Raw genomic sequence first — 19,277 nt, 5'->3', positions numbered from 1 at the left:
GACCTTTCTGTTGATTTTTACTTTTCTTCAAAAAAACTCCACTCTTATATGCATATCCCCCTTATTACTGGTTTCATAGCTTCCCACCTGCTCTCCTCCCCAATTTCTTCAGCTGCATTCTCTTTAAAATAATTGTCCTTCCCGTATCTTAATTTGGCTTTGAGGGGAGGAGAGCAGGTTGGGATTTAGTCTCCACTGTGGCGTATATGACCTGGGTGTAAAACTAGCAAGATCTACATTTATTGGGGCATGGTCTGTTACTTTAATTACACCTATTTCAGCTCTCTTCACCCTTGTTAATAAAGCATCAGAGACAATGATGGAGTCTAATCTGGAGAATGTTCCTTGAGGCCTCGAGTAGAAAGAATGACTATGGTCTGCAGGATGAATTGTTGCCCTCACTTCACTAAGCCCTTTTTGTTGAAGCTGCTTAAAAGAACTTGTATATCTGTTTTTGTTGTTGTTGTTCCCCTACTTCTCCTATCTCTCTTCCTTTTCTACATGCACTATCCATTTTTTTGTTAGGGTCAAACCCTTGCATATTCAAATTGGTGTCCCCTCCCAGAATGACAGGTGCTTTTGTAAAGTTATTCAATTTCCCCAACAAAGTTTGGAAAAATTCAAGTTGTTTTTTGTTTATTTATTTATTTATTTATTTATTTTATTAAATTTCTATACCGCCCCATAGCCGAAGCTCTCTGGGTGGTGTACAACAATCAAACATCAAAATACAATAAACCACATACAAACAAATTTAAAACTTTTTAAAAACTTTAAAATTATAAAAATTCTCCAGAAGAATCAGGACATTTTCAACACATACTAAAATATTAAAATGCCTGGGAAAAGAGGAAAGTTTTAACCTGGCGCCGAAAAGATAGTAATGTTGGCACCAGGCGTACCTCATCAGGGAGATTATTCCATAATTCGGGGGCCACCACTGAGAAGGCCCTTTTTCTTGTTGTCACCCTCCGAGCTTCCCTATGGGTAGGTACCCGGAGGAGGGTCTTCGAGGTACAGCGTAGTGTACAGGTAGGTTCATATCGGGGGAGGCGTTCCACCAGGTATTGTGGTCCCACGCCGTATAAGGCTTTATAGGTTAAAACCAGCACTTTGAACCTGGCCCGGAAACATATAGGCAGCCAATGCAAGCGAGCCAGGATCGGTGTTATATGATCGGAATGTCTAGTCCCTGTTATCAATCTGGCCGCTGCATTTTGTACAAGCTGCAGTTTCCGGACTGTCTTCAAAGGCAGCCCCACGTTGAGCGCATTGCAGTAATCCAACTTTGAGGTTACCAGAGCATGGACAACCGAAGCGAGGTTCTCTCTATCCAGATTAGGGGCGTAGCTGGGCCACCAACCGGAGTTGGTAAAAAACATTCCGTGCCACCGAGGCTACCTGAGCCTCAAGTGACAGGGATGGTTCTAAAAGAATTCCCAAGGTACGAACCTGCTCCTTCAGGGGGAGTGCAACCCCATCCAGAACAGGTCGAACATCCACCATCCGGTCAGGAGAAAAGTGGTTCATGTAAATATGTTAAAGCCTTACCATACCAGGGATGCAAAGGGGTTGCAAGTTACCTTATTCCCTGAGGGAAGTGGGCCTGAACTTCCAGATTTGGTACAGGAAAGCAAAGACAAAGGAGGGGTAGATCAAGTGGAATGGTGACCACTGATCTATTAATGCGTAGATCAGCCACGTAAAACAGGAGACTCTCCCTGCCTCTATCTGTAAAGTTATTTATGAAACTCGAGGCCCTTCCTTTCCTCTTTTATTGCCCCCCTTTTTGTGCTTTCCTATTAACACTTGGAACATCATATTTTCACAGTTTCCTAATTCCGTCCATGACGGATGAACTTCTATATTGCTGGTTCTTCCTTAATGCTTCCTGTTAGGCAGATCTTTGAGGTTGGGTTGCGGGGTGAGCTTCTCTCTGTTGTCTGACCTGCCATTCTCGATGTGGTTTCTTCCTCCTTACCACTTCCCATTTGTCTTCTTCACCAGCTCTCTCTATGCTGTCATTAGGTTCTTCTTCCCCTGTTCCCGATCCTTCTGGTGGGTCCAGGTGTAGGATTTTTAGAAGTTTGGTGACTTCTGTTGCTGTTGTAGCTGTATATGTAGTCCCCTTGTATGGGACAATCAACTTAAATGGGAAACCCCAATAGTATTTTAAACCGGCTTTTTGCAGGCATCTCTCTCTCTCTCTCTCTCTCTCTCTCTCTCTCTCTCTTTCTGAAGCTCTCGGTAACCAGGGCCAATCTGATCCAAGACAGCCATTCCTCTAAGTGATGAGAAGCTGGTTGTAAACCTGTTCTGTTGCAACTTCAGCAAGTGGTAAAACTGGTAAGCATTTGTGGACACACCTTGTGATCCTGAGATTGAGAAATGGCATTGGCTTGGCCCAGTGTCCGCACAGCTGTCAACGGAACATCTGTTTGTACCTCTCACTTAATTGCCTTTTATCACCCAGTCAGTTTCCTGAAGATCCTATCTCTGTTGACTCAAATGGGAAACTCTCCAACTGGGAAACTTGCAGAAAAGTGGGCAGCCTTCTCTGAGAGTGTTGGGAATGCCCCAAAGTGAAATTTCTTTGGAACAGACTCGGTACAGAGACACGGAGGCTGACACTTGGTTTAGACATGATGAAAGCCAATCTGGGTTCAGCCCAGCTTCACAAGACAACACACAATAAAATCACAGTCTGTGATAAAACTGATTTATTTTAAGCTTATTCTGTATGAAAAATATCTATACAGATATGGTGCCATAAATGTAAAAAATAAAATTCCAAATCAGAGATGCACCTAAAAATTGGGAGTTCAGATTATGAACTTCCCCTGATTATGAACTTCTGGGCCAAGCTCAGGGCTGACTCCTGATTAGTTCAGCCTCCTTCCCCACCGACACTTACCTAGCACTGTTGGAAGTGGCAAGGATGACAAAGGGTGCCACTGTGGTCATAATTAGGCCTGTAAGAGCATTGTAGATGCCAGGGTGGCTGGCAATTGCAGGGTTGTTTATCTATTTACTTACGTATTTATAATCTGCACTTTCATAAGAATATATCAAGGCAGAATGCAATATATAAAAAATAAAATCAGCAAAAGCAACCATAAAAACATCATTAAAACATCAATCAAACATCAATACACACAGATTGGTTAAAAAGAGAAAATTCAACTTGCCTATATTGTGTAAACAATATAGTTTTCAAAAGACCTCTGCAAGAAGAGAGAGCTGATTCCTGCTGAAAGTCTAGTGGCAGAGAGTACCACAGGGCAGGGCCTGCCACCTTGAAGGCTTGGTCCCTGGTGAAGGCCAACCAAAGCTCAGGGACATAACCAGGCAGCCAGGGTTGTGAACACTCCTGAAACTTGGCTGCAGAGAAAGCCTAGAAGCCCAACACAATGTGGGGAACATGATGTGACTGGCAAAGGGCTCTGACTGCAGGGGGAGAATTCAGCAGCCTGCATGGAGAGGATGAAGGAAGCAAAGCAGACAAAAGGCACCGAGGGAATCACAGTCTCTGGCAACATCTTTGCATCATTCCTGGGATTAAGGCAGGGGACAAAACTGAACCCAAACCCAAGCTGTGCCAATTGTCTCCTCAAGTACTGTCTTCCATAGCTGAATGCAGTTAGAAGTAATATATGAACGAACTGGAGAAAAATCTGCAATCTAATTCTACTCCCTCTAATTTGCTTGCAAAAGCAGAATGTATATTTTGCCATTTTGATGACAGGCATCCCAATTATCAATGCTGTTGGGTTTAGAGGTTTTCGAAAACCAGGGTACAAAGTACTGAAAAATTAACAAACATTATTTCCTAAAGCAGTATCAAAAAGACTCAAGAATGACATTGAACGTAAAATCACTGTAAGAGTGGGGTTTGTTTTGGTAATGGTGGTGAATTCTCTGCCAAGTAGGGTGCAATGTGTGGTTATTGCAGAGAAAGCTCTTTTGGTGGTGGCACCCAGGTTGTGGAATGCTCTCCCCAGAGAGGCTCACCTGGAACCTTTTAAAGAATAATCTTTTTTATTTTCCCAGGCTTTTTAGATCTGTGTCTTTTTAAATCACTGAAGTTAGATCCATGGCGGGTGTACTTTTCATGATGCTCTGGATCTTCATTATACTATTTTTTTCCACTTCCTGCTGATGAATTTTTTATGCCACTTTTTGATGTATTATTGATTGTTATTGCATTTTAATTATTGTTGTAAGGTGTCCAGAGAAGAGAATGCTGTTTTATTTTAGATCTTACTGAGGAGGGTGACCAGTTTTGTCTGCTGTAGTAAAGACAATAAAATAATCCTGTGGGATCTTCTAGACTAGCAGATACATGGTTATATATTAACAATGTATGTTCCCTAGTTTTTAAGTGACAAAAGGCTCTGTTGAAGGTAGATTCAGTCTGTGATATTATGCTTTTAGTTGTTGGACACAGTTTAATGATTTTAACATATATTAAGTGGTCTAGAAATAATCTTAAATAATAAAATAATAAATAATAGATCTAGCAGCACCTTTCTGAGAGTCGTGGGGAAGGTGGGTTCTAGTTTTACTGTTACCTTTTTAAATCAGAACCTTGGAGGGGCGCATTACTTATACGAGCTCCCTAGTATGAAACTAACTTCTCTTTAGTCAAAGGTGCAACCATGCAGTCCTTTATTTATTTATTATTAAATATATATCCCACCTAGGGTCGCCAGGTGTCTGGTTTTCAGCCAGATACTCCTGCGTTTGGGGGTCCTCCCTGGGTCTCCAGGTGAGTCATCTTAATCTCCCGGCTCTCTGTTTTAATATTTTTTAAAAATTAAGCTTCTAGGTGGTCTGATTCATGCGATATACACCAAAATGTCAGCCCCCCCGCAAGTGTTAAATCTGTTTAACAGATCTGTTAAATCAGCTTGTAGCTCTAACCCTGCCCTTTCAGGATTGTAGCCAATAAGTGAAGTCAGGGTTATGATTTGTTGACCTCCAGGCAATGCCTAGACCCCATTGCAATGCCAGCAAATTGTTGTTTTTTCCTGTTTATCTGAAAATCTCATAAATTGAGTAAGTGTATAGTTTTCAGGTTTTTCCCCTCTTGTGTGCAGGAGTCAAACCCTGGGCTGTTGAAGAGGGCAGTGTTTTGAAAACCTTTCCAATATGAAGCTTTAATCCAGTCCTTGCTTTTCTGGGAGTAAAGCTGCAATGCTAATCCCACGTACCTGGAGTAAACCCCATTGAATTCAATAGGATTTATTTTTGAGTAGACACGGTTAAGATTGTGTTGTAAATCAATGGGACTTTTTAGTGAACATAGCAAAGGATTGTGTTTGTGTGGTAAATCATTCTCTCCCCCTCCAATCCTATTTTTTAAAGCAATTAGGCAGGGTTTACTTAGGTATCACAGTTTTTATTATGTAGGAAACTAATACTGATTTAAAAAAAATATTCTGCAATGACCAACTGGTTTTTACAATAAACTGTTATATACAGTGTATGTATTTTTACATCTGCTCTGTGTGTGTGTGTGTGGTCTTTTGGAAAACCCTGTAAGGTAGGGTTGGTGATTGGAAACCAAGGCAGCTCACAATAAGAAATAAATCCCTTTAAAATCCAATAACCATAAAACAAGTATAAACAGTTGCAAAACAGCTTAAAGTGGCATGATTCTGAATTTTGGGTTGGGTGAATGAAGTTTATTTATTATTTATTTATTATTTGATTTATATCCTGCCCTTCCTCCCAATCAGGAGCCCAGAGTGGCAAACAAAAGCACTAAAACACTTTAAAATATCATAAAAACAGACTTTAAAATATATTAAACAAAACATCTTTAAAAACATTTTAAAACAAGCTTTAAAAACATTTTTTTAAAAAAAGAAAAGGTTTAAAAACATATTAAAAAGCAATTCCAACACAGATGCAGACTGGGATAAGGTCTCAACTTAAAAGGCTTGTTGAAAGAACAAGTTCCTTATCACGTGAGGTTGCAGTTCTGCACACACTTCCCTGTTTGAGTAAGCCCCATTGAATACATTGGGATTTGCTCAGAATAAACAAACATAGGATTGCACTATAAATATATTTACAGGTTGTGTAAATAATAAACATATCTGATAGTCATGCTTATATAAGTATTTGATTTCACACTATGGTTGTAGATTATTATTTCCTCTGCATTTTAAGTGTGCCCTTCTTCCTTGGGTGGTCATGGTTCCTTTCTGTTTTTTTCATCCTGAGAGGCAGATAGGATGAGAGATTGTGAGTAGTGCATGGTCACTCAGTACAATTTATAGCTCATTTCCATTTTGAAAAATTAATTAAAATGATATACATGCAGGCAAAGTTTATTAAGTAGATCCGCACAATACATTTAAAGCATATCTAACTTACATTTAAAGCGCATGACTTCCCCTAAAGGATCCTGGGAAGTGTAGTTTCCCCCTCACAGTTATAGTTCTCACCATTCTTAACAAACTACAGTTCCCATGATTCTGTGGTGGGATTCATTTGCTTCAAATGGGTGTTGAATGTGCTTTAAATGAATGATGTGGATCTGCCCTAGGTATGATGTGCATTCAAGAGTTAATTGAAAAGAACAATTTTAAAAGATACTTTTTAAGCAGCGGAAGGGTTGTAGCTCAGTGGTAGGGCATATGGTTTGCATGCAAAGGTCCAAAATTCAATTTCTGGAAGAGATTATTGCCTGGAATCCAGGAGAGCCAATGCTAGTCCATGTCATCAGTACTGAGCTAGATGGTACCAAATGACCTTATTTGGTTTAAGACAGATTCCTTTGTTTGTTTTATTAAAAGTAGGGAGAGACCCAAGGGCCACAGTGACTCCAAAATTTATGTATTTTATTTACAACAGTTATATACCACTTTATTGTAAAAAATCTCAAAGGGGTTTACAGACTGAATTAAAACACTAAAATTATTGGCAAAAACAGTTAAAGACAGGTATTTAAAAACATTCAAAATAATCAAACCAACAATAAGTTAAAAACATTTAAAAACACAATAGCTTCTACATGCCTGGATAGGCTTGCCTAAACAAAAATGATTTTAGCAGGTGCTGAAAAGAGGCATCTGCCTAATGTCAATAGGCAAGGAGTTCCAAAGCGTAGGTGCTGCCACACAAAAGGACTGATTTCTTACAAGAGCAGAACAAGTACTATGTGGCACCCATAACATGGAAAGCACAGCTTGAACTTGGCCTGGTAGCAAATCAGCAACCAATGCAGATTTCAGAGCTGAGGTATTATGTGCTGATAGGATCTCACTCATGTCAGCAATGTCAGCTGCAGCATTCTGCATTAACTGCAGTCCCCAGGTCAGGTTGTGCTGCATGGGGATTTCTGTGACCTTGGTTGACTGGCTGCCAGGATTTTTTTAGTTTTGGTTTTTGGTTATGAATACTGACTGGTTGTGGGATGCTGAGTTTTCTGCCTTACTCATAGGAATCTTGTTATGGTTATGGTATTGCATTTAGGAAAGCATCACTGTCTTTTGTTTTTCTTTTCTGTTTGCATTTCACTTATCCTTAACCTCACTCCCTTTCATCCATAGAAGCAACAACAGTGGTTCCATGCGCTCAGCTCCACCCCCTTAAACCCACTGATGATGCACCTTGTTGATTGCATGAAGGTTTGTTTCTTGCCCAATAGTGGTAAAAGACAATTCACATACTGGGAACTGTGGCTACAATTGTTCCCAAGCTGCTGCCTGTGAAGGTAGACCAAACCATGTGTGTTTTGTCTCTGTCAATTATTACTCACTGGAATTGGGTTGGCTGTCAAAGTGAGTTTATAGGAGCCCACAGGGTAGACAGAAAGGGAAGAGAATCTTCTTACTCTTATTTATTTCTCAGATCTCTTTCTGAAGTGAAGGGTCAAATCTGTAAAGAAGTTTGGCTCCATCTTTTAGCTAAGATTTCTATCTTAATTTTCAGTCAGAGAAATGTATTTGTTTGAATGCTCCAAACAACTGTATTGATGCTTAATGTGTCATGCTTAATTACATCACTCGGGCCCGCCCCTGTGACATCACTCAGGCCCACACCCCTGACATCACTAGGGCCCACCCCTGAAATTTCAGAGTTTGGGATGCTTCTCTCCTGGCAACCCTAATCCCACCTTTCCTCCAAAAAGGAGTCCAGGGTGGCAAACAAGCAATAAAACACTTAAAACATGTCTAAAAAACACACACACTTAAAACAAAGCATCTTAAAAACATCTTCTCATACAAATGCAGACTGGGATAAAGTCTCTACTTAAAAGGCTTGTTGAAAGAGGAAGGTCTTCAGTAGGTGACAAAAAGATAACAGAGATGGCGCCTGTCTAATATTTAAGGGGAGGGAATTCCAAAGGGTAGGTGAGGGGTGAGACAATTGTTCAGGTATCCTGGTCCCAAGATGTATAGGGCTTTATTGGAGCTGTACACTGTATTTGTACAAATCACAAATAACAAACCAAATAGGGCTTATTCAGGCCTATTTCTATCCAGATCAGGTTGAAGCAGTTACAAAGTGGATCAGCTAGTCTCAAATCAATTTGTAAGGATTTGTACAAATCTGTAACTGAAAACAGTATCCGATGAATCCAAACAGGGTATCTCTGAAATGGATCAATTACAACACCATAAAGGAGAACACAGAGTGGGGAGAGAGGGAGGAAATCTAGAATGTCATCATCCCACCCAACACTTTCCAATCACAGAGCCTGGAGGGGTGAAGTCTTGAAATGCAGAAATCTTTTATAAGTTCTATGTCTTAAACATGTTTGATGTGGGTAGGGTGGAGTTTGTTCAGCTTGCTTATGTTTTCTGTTCTTTCCCAATCAATCCCAGGCCATAAGTATTTCCTTTTTTAAAAAAAGTTTGCTTTCTGTGCTTTTATTTTATTTGATTCTCATAGCTAAGAATTATTATGAAACCTTGTGTGCATATTTAGCCACAGCCTTCTGAATTCAGTATTATTACTATTATTATTTTCCAGTTGCTACCCACAAAAAATAAGAAGTCAGGTTGTGTGGTTACACATTATTATTATTATTGGCAAGCCAACCAAGCCTTGTGAGCATATTAGCCAGCATTCTGACTTAAGAATTGCTGTTGTTGTTATTTCTAGTTGCTAACCACAGTGAATATTATTCATATTAATAATATTTGCAATCTGCCCCCTGTATGACAGGGTCTTTAAAAAAATCTTTCTTGGAAAAAGCAAATGTTAAAGGTGGTTAGCAAGAAAACCCCTGGAGGTACCCATCTCAAATTTGGCAGAATTTATTCCCTCTATATGAACTTACAAGATCTGAGCAGGGTGGTTTATGACAGATGCTATTGGAGGTCACTAATTCATAGGGTTGCCATAAGTCATAATCGACTTGAAAGCACATAACAACAACAACAAAGTTCCCTCTACAGGTGTTATCATGTAACCAAATTCCATGTATCTGCATGAAAAAACAAAACTGTTACACTCATGTTAATTTTAAAACATTTTAAAGTTTAAAAGTAGCTAGCAAATCAAATCAAATTTTATTATACGGTCATAGACCCAATATACAATTGATTAGATCAACACTTTAAAAACAGATATTACAAAATCATCAGCAAAATGATCTTAAAATTTATTAAGTACTATTTTTACGTATATTCTGGGCTACTACTAGAAACTGGGCAACTGATTCGGTAACACTCTTGTCCGAATCGGACAAAAGATAGTTTGTTAGCCACTTTAAGGACCTACCCGGGAAAGCTTCAATACATGGTACAATAAATCTAGTACGAGGATTCTTGTATAGATCACAAATAAGAAGAACATGATCAATTGTTTCAATCTCTCCCTTATTACAAATACAAAAACGTTTCGCATATGGGATTCTTTGAAAACGGCCTTCTAAGAGCGCCAAGGGGAGGCAATTAAATCTAGCCCTAGCAAACAAATGGCGGAAACTTGGGATGGTCAGATTTTCTAGATAAGTTGCAGACTTAGGGAATAGGAAGCTTATTCCAAAATGGGGAGGAGAACAAGTTTTACAAGCAGAGGCCATTGAATATTGGAGGGCTATGTCCTTAACACGCTGGCCTATGATATGGTTAGCCAAGTCACAACTCATAGAGGAAAGCAAGTCTAATGGTAAACCGAGCAACTTAAATTTCTCAATGAAAGTTTTGGACCAAGTGCTAGTAAAGTCGCTAGCATGAATACCGCTGGAGCTATCCACCTGCAACTTGGCAGGCATACGCTCCACTACAGCAGCTACCAATGTAAGTCAATGGGATTTCCAGATATTCGTAATATGTGTGACAACTAATGCACAGTCACAAATGCCCCTTTTTAGGGAAGGTGATTGAGAGGATTGTGGCCCAGCAGTGTCAAGTACTCTTGGATGAAACAGATTATCTTGATCTATTCCAATCTGGGTTCAGGCCTGGTTAGGGGACTGAATCAGCCTTGGGTGCCTTGATGGATGACCTCTGTCAGGAGAAGGACAGGAGGAGTGTGACCCTGTTATTCTTACTTGATCTCTCAGCAGCTTTTGATACCATTGACCATTGTATCCTTCTGGGCTGATGGGTATCGAAGGCACTGTCTTACAGTGGTTCCCATCCTATCTCCAGGGTCATTTTCAGAGAATAGCATTGGGTGATAGCATTGGGTGATTGTCTTTCGGCCCCCTGGCAGTTGTGCTGTGGGGTGCTGCAGGGTACCATCTTCCCTATGCTGTTTAACATCTATATGAATCCCAGTAATCAGGATTGGTCATCAGGAGATTTGGGGAGAGGTGTCAGCAGTACGCTGATGATACCCAGCTCTATTTCTATAGCCTGACCACTGTTGTCCATGCACTGGTAACCTCCAGGCTGGATTACTGTAATGCGCTCTATGTGGGACTGCCCTTGAGGTTGGTCCAGAAGCTGCAGCTGGTGCAAAATGTAATGGTGCGACTGCTCACTGGGGCAGGGTATTGCCAACATGTTACCCCGCTGCCGAAAGAATTGCACTGCTCATTAGCTACTGGGGCAAGTTCAAGGGGCTGGTTTTGGTGTATAAAGCCTAGGACTGTGCACGCATCCCTGATCTGATTTGTGGCTCCAGTTTGTAAATACAGATCAGGTTCAATCCAGTCTGGACAGATCTGGACCCAATCCAACCGGATTTGGATCCAGATGCAGATCACAATCTGGACATTTATGATGATAATGATGATGATGCAGGTATAAATTTAATAAACAAATAAAATAAATAATAAATATATTTCTGTGGCAGTCTTCCCCAACCTGGTGTCTCCAGATGTTTCGGGCTGCAACTTCCATCAACCCTAGCCATGTTTCCATCATATGACTATACTGGCTGCAACTGATGGGAGTTATAGTTCAAGACATCTGGAAGGCACCAGGCAGGGGAAGGCTATTCTGTGAGGTAGTGATGCATTGCCCTGCCTTTTCACCAACCACCTTTGCAGTCCTTCGCCCAGAAGAGGGTCTTCCTGCTCACTCCCACATTCCCACACCAACTTCCATGTTCTTTTAAGGTCACCTGCCCATCTCCATCTCCCGCTTCCACCAGAAGTACACCCATCACTCACACAGGAGGAGGGAGCTCTTGCTCTGCTCTTGTCAATTGCTTGCAAAGAGATTTGCACAGGAGAACTTCCAACTGGATGATGCTCCTGGTTTATAAGAGGAAATTGCATCTCCTGAAGTCATCCTAAATGTTTGTAAATCTGCAATTTTGCTCCCACCTCTCCCCAGTCCTACCAAATGTTCCTTCCGCTCTGGCAACCTCTGGAATTAATTAAATGCCAGTTTTGCCTGGAATTTTCAAAGTTGTTGTTATTGTTTTTTAATTTCTGTGATGATGGTGATGGTGACTGCTACCACTACCGCTGCTACTTCTACTACTAAAAGGTCAAAACTCTTCTCACAGGAAATTACATAGATACAAAATTCTAGGAGTGAATGAGCCAGCAGAAACGAGAGCTCTCTTCTCTTGTTCTTGAAGTAATTTAGGACAGCGGATATTTGATTTGTCTGCTTGGATTGTTCTGTTTGTTCCAGTTCTAAAAGAAGATAGCTAGAAATAAGGAAAGGAAATGAGCAAGAGGACAATCGAGCCATCGAGGAGTCTGCCCAGGAGGATCAGGGGCGCCTGAGATTTGTGTGTCTCTCTAACTCTGTCTGGGAGAACAGGTCACACAGCTCTCCTTTGTGTTGGCTTCAGGATTTGGGGGTCCCACAGGGAAGAAATGCAGAGATGTACCACTGAACACTAAAGTCAGGATCATTCAGACCATGGTATTCCAGATCTCTATGTATGGATGTGAAAGTTGGACAGTGAAAAAAGCGGACAAAAGAAAAAACTCATTTGAAATGTGGTGTTGGAGGAGAGCTTTGCGCGTACCATGGACTGCGAAAAAAACAAATAATTGGGTGTCAGAACAAATTAAACCAGAACTGTCACTAGAAGCTAAAATGATGAAACTGAGGTTATCATACTTTGGACACATCATGAGAAGACAGGATTCTCTAGAAAAGACAATAATGCTGGGAAAAACAGAAGGGAGTAGAAAAAGAGGAAGGCCCAACAAGAGATGGATTGATTCCATAAAGGAAGCCACAGACCTGAACTTACAAGATCTGAACAGGGTGGTTCATGACAGATGCTCTTGGAGGTTGCTGATTCATAGGGTCGCCATAAGTCATAATCGACTTGAAGGCACTAACAACAACAACAACAGGGAATCCACAGACGGTCACAGAACCTGGGGACACTTTCTCCCATTCTCCCACATGAATATGCCTATTCACATGGATAATGGGTGGAGTCTCTTTTTCATATTGAGACAGAGACCACTGGTCCATCTAACTCTGTATTCGCTACACCAGCCTTTGCCAACCTGGTGCCTTCTGCTTGTTTTGGGCTATCCCGTCAGCCCCAGTTGTGTTCCCACCAGCATCATACAGCTGTGTTGGCAGCGGCTGATGGGAGTTGTAGTTCAAAACAAGCAGAGGGCACCTGCAGGGGAAGGCTGCAATACCAGAACTGGAGATTTCTTGGTGGTTCAGGACAGGCAAAAGAGAGTTCTTTACATAGTATATATAACCCATGTATGGCTTTAAAAGATTAGACAAACTCATTGATGGTTACTTGAAAGGAACACCTTCACCCATGTATTCCTGCCTTAAGATCTTCATCAAAGGCCCTTCTCCAGGTCCCCTCTGCCTAATGTGGTAAGGTGGGTGGCCACCAGTGAGATGGTCTTCTTGGTGTAGGCACCCCATTTATGGATTCCCTTCCCCAGAGAAACCTAACTGGCACCTGCACTGTTGTCTTTTAGGCCCCAGGTGAAGATCTTACTCTTCACCCAGGCCCTTTGGCAGCCTCCTGATTAACTGTACTTTTTTTTTTGGATCTCATATACTTGGCCTTGTGGGCTTGTGCTGGTGCAACCTGTTTAGCTGTAATTCCATACTGTTTTAAAAAGCTGATTGGCAAATTTGGCATCATGTCTTTGAGTTTAATGTGCTGTGAACTGCCGAGAGAACACAGTTGGATTGGTAGCAGAATGAATGGATAAACCCTTCATGTTGAGAAAGTGTACCTCTGAATACCTAGAGAGAAGGGGCGGAGGTAGGCGAGGAGAGCCTTCTTGCCCTGCCCTGCCCTGCTTGTGGTCTTCCTAGAGGCAACTGGCTGCCATTGTGGGAAAGAGGACTCTGGCTTAATGGACCTTTGATCTGATCTTGCAGGATCCTTCTCACATTCTTACCTCTCAGCCTTATCAGATGCTGAATCACTGCAAATATTTTCCATCTGGCCAGGTCTTCCCATCTCCCAAGTATCAGACTTTCTCTCTGCTAGCTATTGAGGGAGTCACTTTGGCTATCTTCCAAGCCGGGGGGGGGTGCACTCGTGAAGAACTTTCTATTTAGAGAACCCTTTGAAAGAAATACATCTCTCAAAGGGTGTCACATAATGGGTGCTGAAAGATGAAGCACCCAGCCCAGATCAGCCCAGCCCAGCCCAACCTTTTAATTAATTCAGACCTTTTCCAAAAATGTGTCAATTGTATCACGCAAGGGAGGTTCAGAGGAAGGTGAAGATGTTACATGTTGCTATGTGGTCAGGAGTTTTGGGCAAGGCTCTCTGAAGCATTTCTGGGACACTTCACACTTAATAGAGCCACAAGCCCATTGTTTATCACTGAGTGCGCTGCTGGGCTGCTGCAACACACCGCCAATCTCACAGCAAGGGAAGCCAGTTAATTTCTCACCTATGGCACTCACAATTCTCCTTCCATTAATTTACTCCCAAGTTAATTTCTCACCCACATCCCCTGCAAACCAATATATCATTTATTTATTTATTACATTTATATCCCACCTTTCCTCCAAGGAGCTCAAGGTGGTGTACATGATTCTCCTCCCTCTCCATTTTATTGTCACAATAGCCCTATGAGGTAGGTTAGGCTGAGAGACTGTGACTGGTCTAAGCTCACCCAGCAAGCTTCATGGCTGAGCAGGGCTTTTAATCCTGGTCTCCCAGGTCCTAGTCCAACACTTCTGGCTCCTAAAAGACAGACAGACAGACAGAGACAGACAGACAAAGGCACATTTTTATCTTCCTCTCCACCACCACCTTGTACACCCTTTGCTGTCTGCTTTTCTCTGTTGCTGAAGGAGGAGAAACCCCAACTACAGTCTCACCAATGCTCAGGCAAGCAGGTTGCCTTGGATTCCCTCCATCAATTCAGTCCCTCCCCATCTGGTGCTCTGGACCGCAGGAGGTTGACTGGCTGCAGCTCTCCAGGGTGTCTGTCAGACAGAATTTCCTAACTGGAGATGGCGGGGATTGAACCTTCTGCTACGCCCCTTTCCCCACAATTTGCAGAAGGGGTATTTCCTCTCTGTGCTTCTCCACAGGGCTAGGCTGAGCATGGAGAGAACTCTGCAAAGCCCAGCTGTGTCCTCCACCTGCACGGAGACACCAGCTCCACATGGAGGAGGCTGAGCAAAATGTAATGTAGCAACAACAACACAAATCCAAACCTGCTTGGTTGCGCACTTGCGCATTGATTTTAAAGGTTGTTTTTCTGAGTCCTCTTCAAGAATGCAGGCAATGAGCTGTCTTTGCATGATAAGCTTAGAAAGCAGCACCAGTCTCCCAAATGGACAGCATGCTCTTGCAGGCAGTTGTAGCTGGTGCCTGGCACTGGGACTTTGGAGAGGTGGGAGGCAGAGCCACTGACAGGCAGAGCCAGCCATTCTAGACTTATCCCCACCGTTCTCTCTACTGAGTTCTATAATAGTAACTGAGGCTAAGGGGGGAGAACCCAGCAGGCAGGGCTACCCCCTCGACCCAGGGCTATAGACATCCAGGGTCTCAGGAGGTCTTAGACCCCTTATTCTGGGGGGAGCAGGGTCCCTACGTCTCCAGCATCCTACGAGCCAATCAGCATGACAGGGGAATGTGTTGGCCACTGCTGATTGGAGCCAATCAGAGTGAAAGGAGATGAGTCAGCCACTGAGAAGTCTCTTCTCAGTAGCTAACACTCTCCCCTTTCATGCTGATTGGCTCCTAGGGACATCTGTTGTTGTGGGAGAAGGCATTAACAAGGATCTCATTCTCAACCCAGCAGGAGAAAAAGGATGGGCATGGGCATGGCTGTGGCTATCATGAAGGGACTCTGTACTTCTGAATTTACCACTACACTACTGCCCTGGACTGGATGTAAGTAAGAAAAGAGGCAGGGCAGGTTTATGTGTGTGGCTAAGGGCAGGCTGAGGTTAGTGGGGCATTGCCTAATGGACCAGCCTCCAAAGCTTGCAGCTTTTTCTACCCAGCTCCAAAACTCTGGCAGGTAGGTGACCATTACTGATGTTCAAATAGATTTTCTTGGTCCTGTACGGTGGTCGGTTGTTGTAGGTAAGATCCAGGCTGATGGCTGTAGGGCCAAGGCTAATTCAGTGATGAAAATGAGCAAGGGGGCCATTTCTCCCTCCTCTCATAACTGCTACACCAGCGAGCCATGAACCTTTCCCTAGCAAGCACCAACTAGCTTTGGCTCAAGATTTCTGAGAAGAATGTTGAAAGACTTTTCTGCAACTTGATGTAGCTGTAAATCGATCCAGCTCACCAGGCTTCTATGGCCTGCTGCGGCAGTGGCGGCACAGCAAAGGAAATGTTGAATTCGCAGCTGAAATTTGTCATTGTGAACAAGCCATACACAATTACACAACATGAAAATCTCTAAGCGAAGTGAATTTGGAAGCCGCACGGCATGCCTGGAATGAGGCTCTGGTTTTCTGGTGTGGTTACCATTCCCGTAAGAGAGATTCATCTCAGTTACCTTGGCATTATTCTGGGAAAACCTTGGGGAGTTGAGCTTAATTTGAGACAGGAAGGAACTCATTTTCAGTGCCAAGATTCTGGCCCAGAACATTTGAAGTTGCCATTCATTCTTTCTTTCAAATAACTCACAATCTGAGCCAGTTCAGTCTGTTTAAAGCAGCCTTTCCCAGCCTGGTGCAACAACTCTGATTAACCCCAGGGGCTGATGGGAGTTGTAGTCCTACAACTTCCGGAGGGCATCAGGTTGGGGAAAGGCGTATTAAAGAGTAAACTTGCTTTGATCCTGGTGATCTGCTTTTAGGTGGCATTGACTTGAGCGCCCTTTGAGGATTGACTCCTCCACCTTTATCCCAGCTTGCTCAGGGTTATAGGTAATCTGGATCAGAATGGTAATTAAATACTCCTGAGTTGCCTCTGGCATGAAACACACCTATAAAACCTGATCTGCATGCTAAATGGTTCCAGGTTGCCAGTAGGATCTCAGCTAGCAGGGCCCAAATAGGTTTCTGCCAGAAACCTTTGGCCTATCGTGTTTTTGCAGGTATATTTTTCTGCAACATGTCTTTGACACAATAATAGTACATTAGTTGTGGATTTATACTGGACTGTCTATACATTGAAATGGAAATGGACGGCCTTCAAGTTGATCCCGACTTACAGCGACCCTATGAATAGGAAGTTCATGGTAAGCGGTATTCAGAGGGGGGTTACCATTGCCTCCCTCTGAGGCTAGTCCTCCCCAGCTGGCCAAGGCCTGCTCAGCTTGCCACAGCTGCACAAGCCAGCCCCTTCTTTGTCTGCCACTGCCAGCTGGAGGGAAACTGGGCTCCTTGGGACTATGCAGCTTGCCCATGGCTGCACAGGTGGCATTGCACATAACCCCTGAGCCACTCCCTGTGGGGTGATCTTTAGCTGGCCCTTGACACCCAGGAGACACGGGCGGGGATTTGAACTCACAGACTCTGGACTCCCAGCCACATTGTTCTGTGATGATTCCCCAACGTTACTCTGCATTAGTGTCATCTGGAGGTGCACCCTTGCACTATAGCACAACAAAAGCAGGACAAACATGCTGCCTCTCCCCCATTTTTTTTATTGGTATAAAAAGTTACAGAATTTCAGTAGGAAGTTACAGGATATACACCATTTGGCGATGAAGCAGTATGTCCACCCCAACTTTTCTGAGTGCAAACAGTATTAAAAGCAAGATTGCGTACAACCACCCCAATGCCATCACAAGCACAAATTATCGCAAATGCACAATAAAAAGGATGTCTGGAGGGTCCCCTTTTCAGCTAGAGCAGACAATATTAGTCTAGATGGACTTATATTGATCTGGCCAAGTCTAAAGTCACTTGGTATGTTCAATTTATCAGCCACGTGCTCCTCAATTTGCTCTTCATCTCAGAGCAATGGGAGTCCCATAATACTGGTGAGAAATAGTTCTACTGCTTAAGAACATAAGAAGAGCCTGTTGGATCAGGCTGGTGGCCCATCTAATCCAGCTTCCTGTTCTCACAGTGGCCAACCAGATGTCCATCATGGAAAGCCCACAAGCAGGACCTGAGAGCAAGAGCAATCTCCCTGTCATGGAAATATGCAGAGATACTCAGCATCTGAGCTAGTGTGTGCGTTTACCTAAGCGGCAGGCTGTTACCCTGCTTTTGGGTCACTGAGACTTAAGACTTAGTAAAAGAAGAAAAGCTACTTTATTTATAGAAATACATAGTAGATAGGAAAGGCACACCTAGTTCTAACTAAGTTGGAGGCGCAGTGCCCAGACGTAGGTCTTGCCCTCGTGGCTCAGGGGAGAGAGCAAAGACAGAGATGTCTCCTCTCTCCTTGGACAGTCAAAGGAGAAGACAAAGGAAGGAGGGGCAGGTCAGATTCCGTGAGCATACTGGTTTACAAGGGAAGGAAGTTAGGCAGAGAAGAGCACAGGTAAAGGTAGGCTAGCCTGGAGGACCCTAACTCTATCGTCCTTCTGGAAAACAAACAAAAGAACCCAAACAGGAGTTGCTGTTGCCCCACTGCCAACTCTCCCTTCCTGTGGTTTCCAGCAACTGGTTTTCAGAAGCCTTCTGCCTCTGACTCAGAGCTTGGAAAAGTTACTTTTTTGAACTACAACTCCCATCAGCCCAATCCAGTGGCCATGCTGGCTGGGGCTGATGGGAGTTGTAGCTCAAAAAAGTAACTTTTCCAAGCTCTGCCCTGACTATGGAGGCAGAGCATAGTCGTCATGGCCACTAACCATGGGTAGCCTTTTCCTCCATGAATTTGTCTAAGCCTCTTTTACATCCATCCAAATCAGTGGCCATCACTGCCTCTTGTGGGAGCAAATTCCATTGCTGAACTATATGTCAGTGGATGTACCAGCGACAGAGCACTAAGAAGGCTGGAGCAGGAAAGGGGAGGGCATATGGGCTCAAGAGAAGGCAAGCGTGGACCTCAGAATGGCTCAGCCAGGTGGCGGCAGCAGATCTTGCAAGCCAGCCTCTTCTGCCTTCCCACCTCCGTACAGATCTGCAAAAGGGGAGAAGAAACCACAGCACACCCTTGAGAATGGTTCTAGTGTGTGCAGAACAGGCTTTGCTGGAGACGATGCTCTTCGTGCGGTGTTCCTCTCTGCTCTGTCTGGCACCTACAGCCACCAAGGGGACGTGGCTGCCAGAGGACAGAAATACCAGGTGCTGCCTTACACTGAGTCAGGCCGCTGGAGTCCATCTAGCTCAACAATGATTGGCGGTGGTTCATTCCCCCCAGCCCTCCCTCCAGAAGCTGCCAGGGACTGCACCTGCGACTTTCTACATGCAAAGCAGGTGTTCTGCTACTCAACTACGGCCTTCTCCACATCCAAGACAGCCATGCAGAGGATGAGGCCAAACTGAGACTAAGTTCCCTACTGACTGTGGTACTGTCAGCAACCA

The sequence above is a fragment of the Rhineura floridana genome, chromosome 9, assembly GCF_030035675.1.
Source record: "Rhineura floridana isolate rRhiFlo1 chromosome 9, rRhiFlo1.hap2, whole genome shotgun sequence".
Lineage (NCBI taxonomy): Eukaryota > Metazoa > Chordata > Lepidosauria > Squamata > Rhineuridae > Rhineura > Rhineura floridana.
This window is presented reverse-complemented; position numbering follows the sequence as displayed.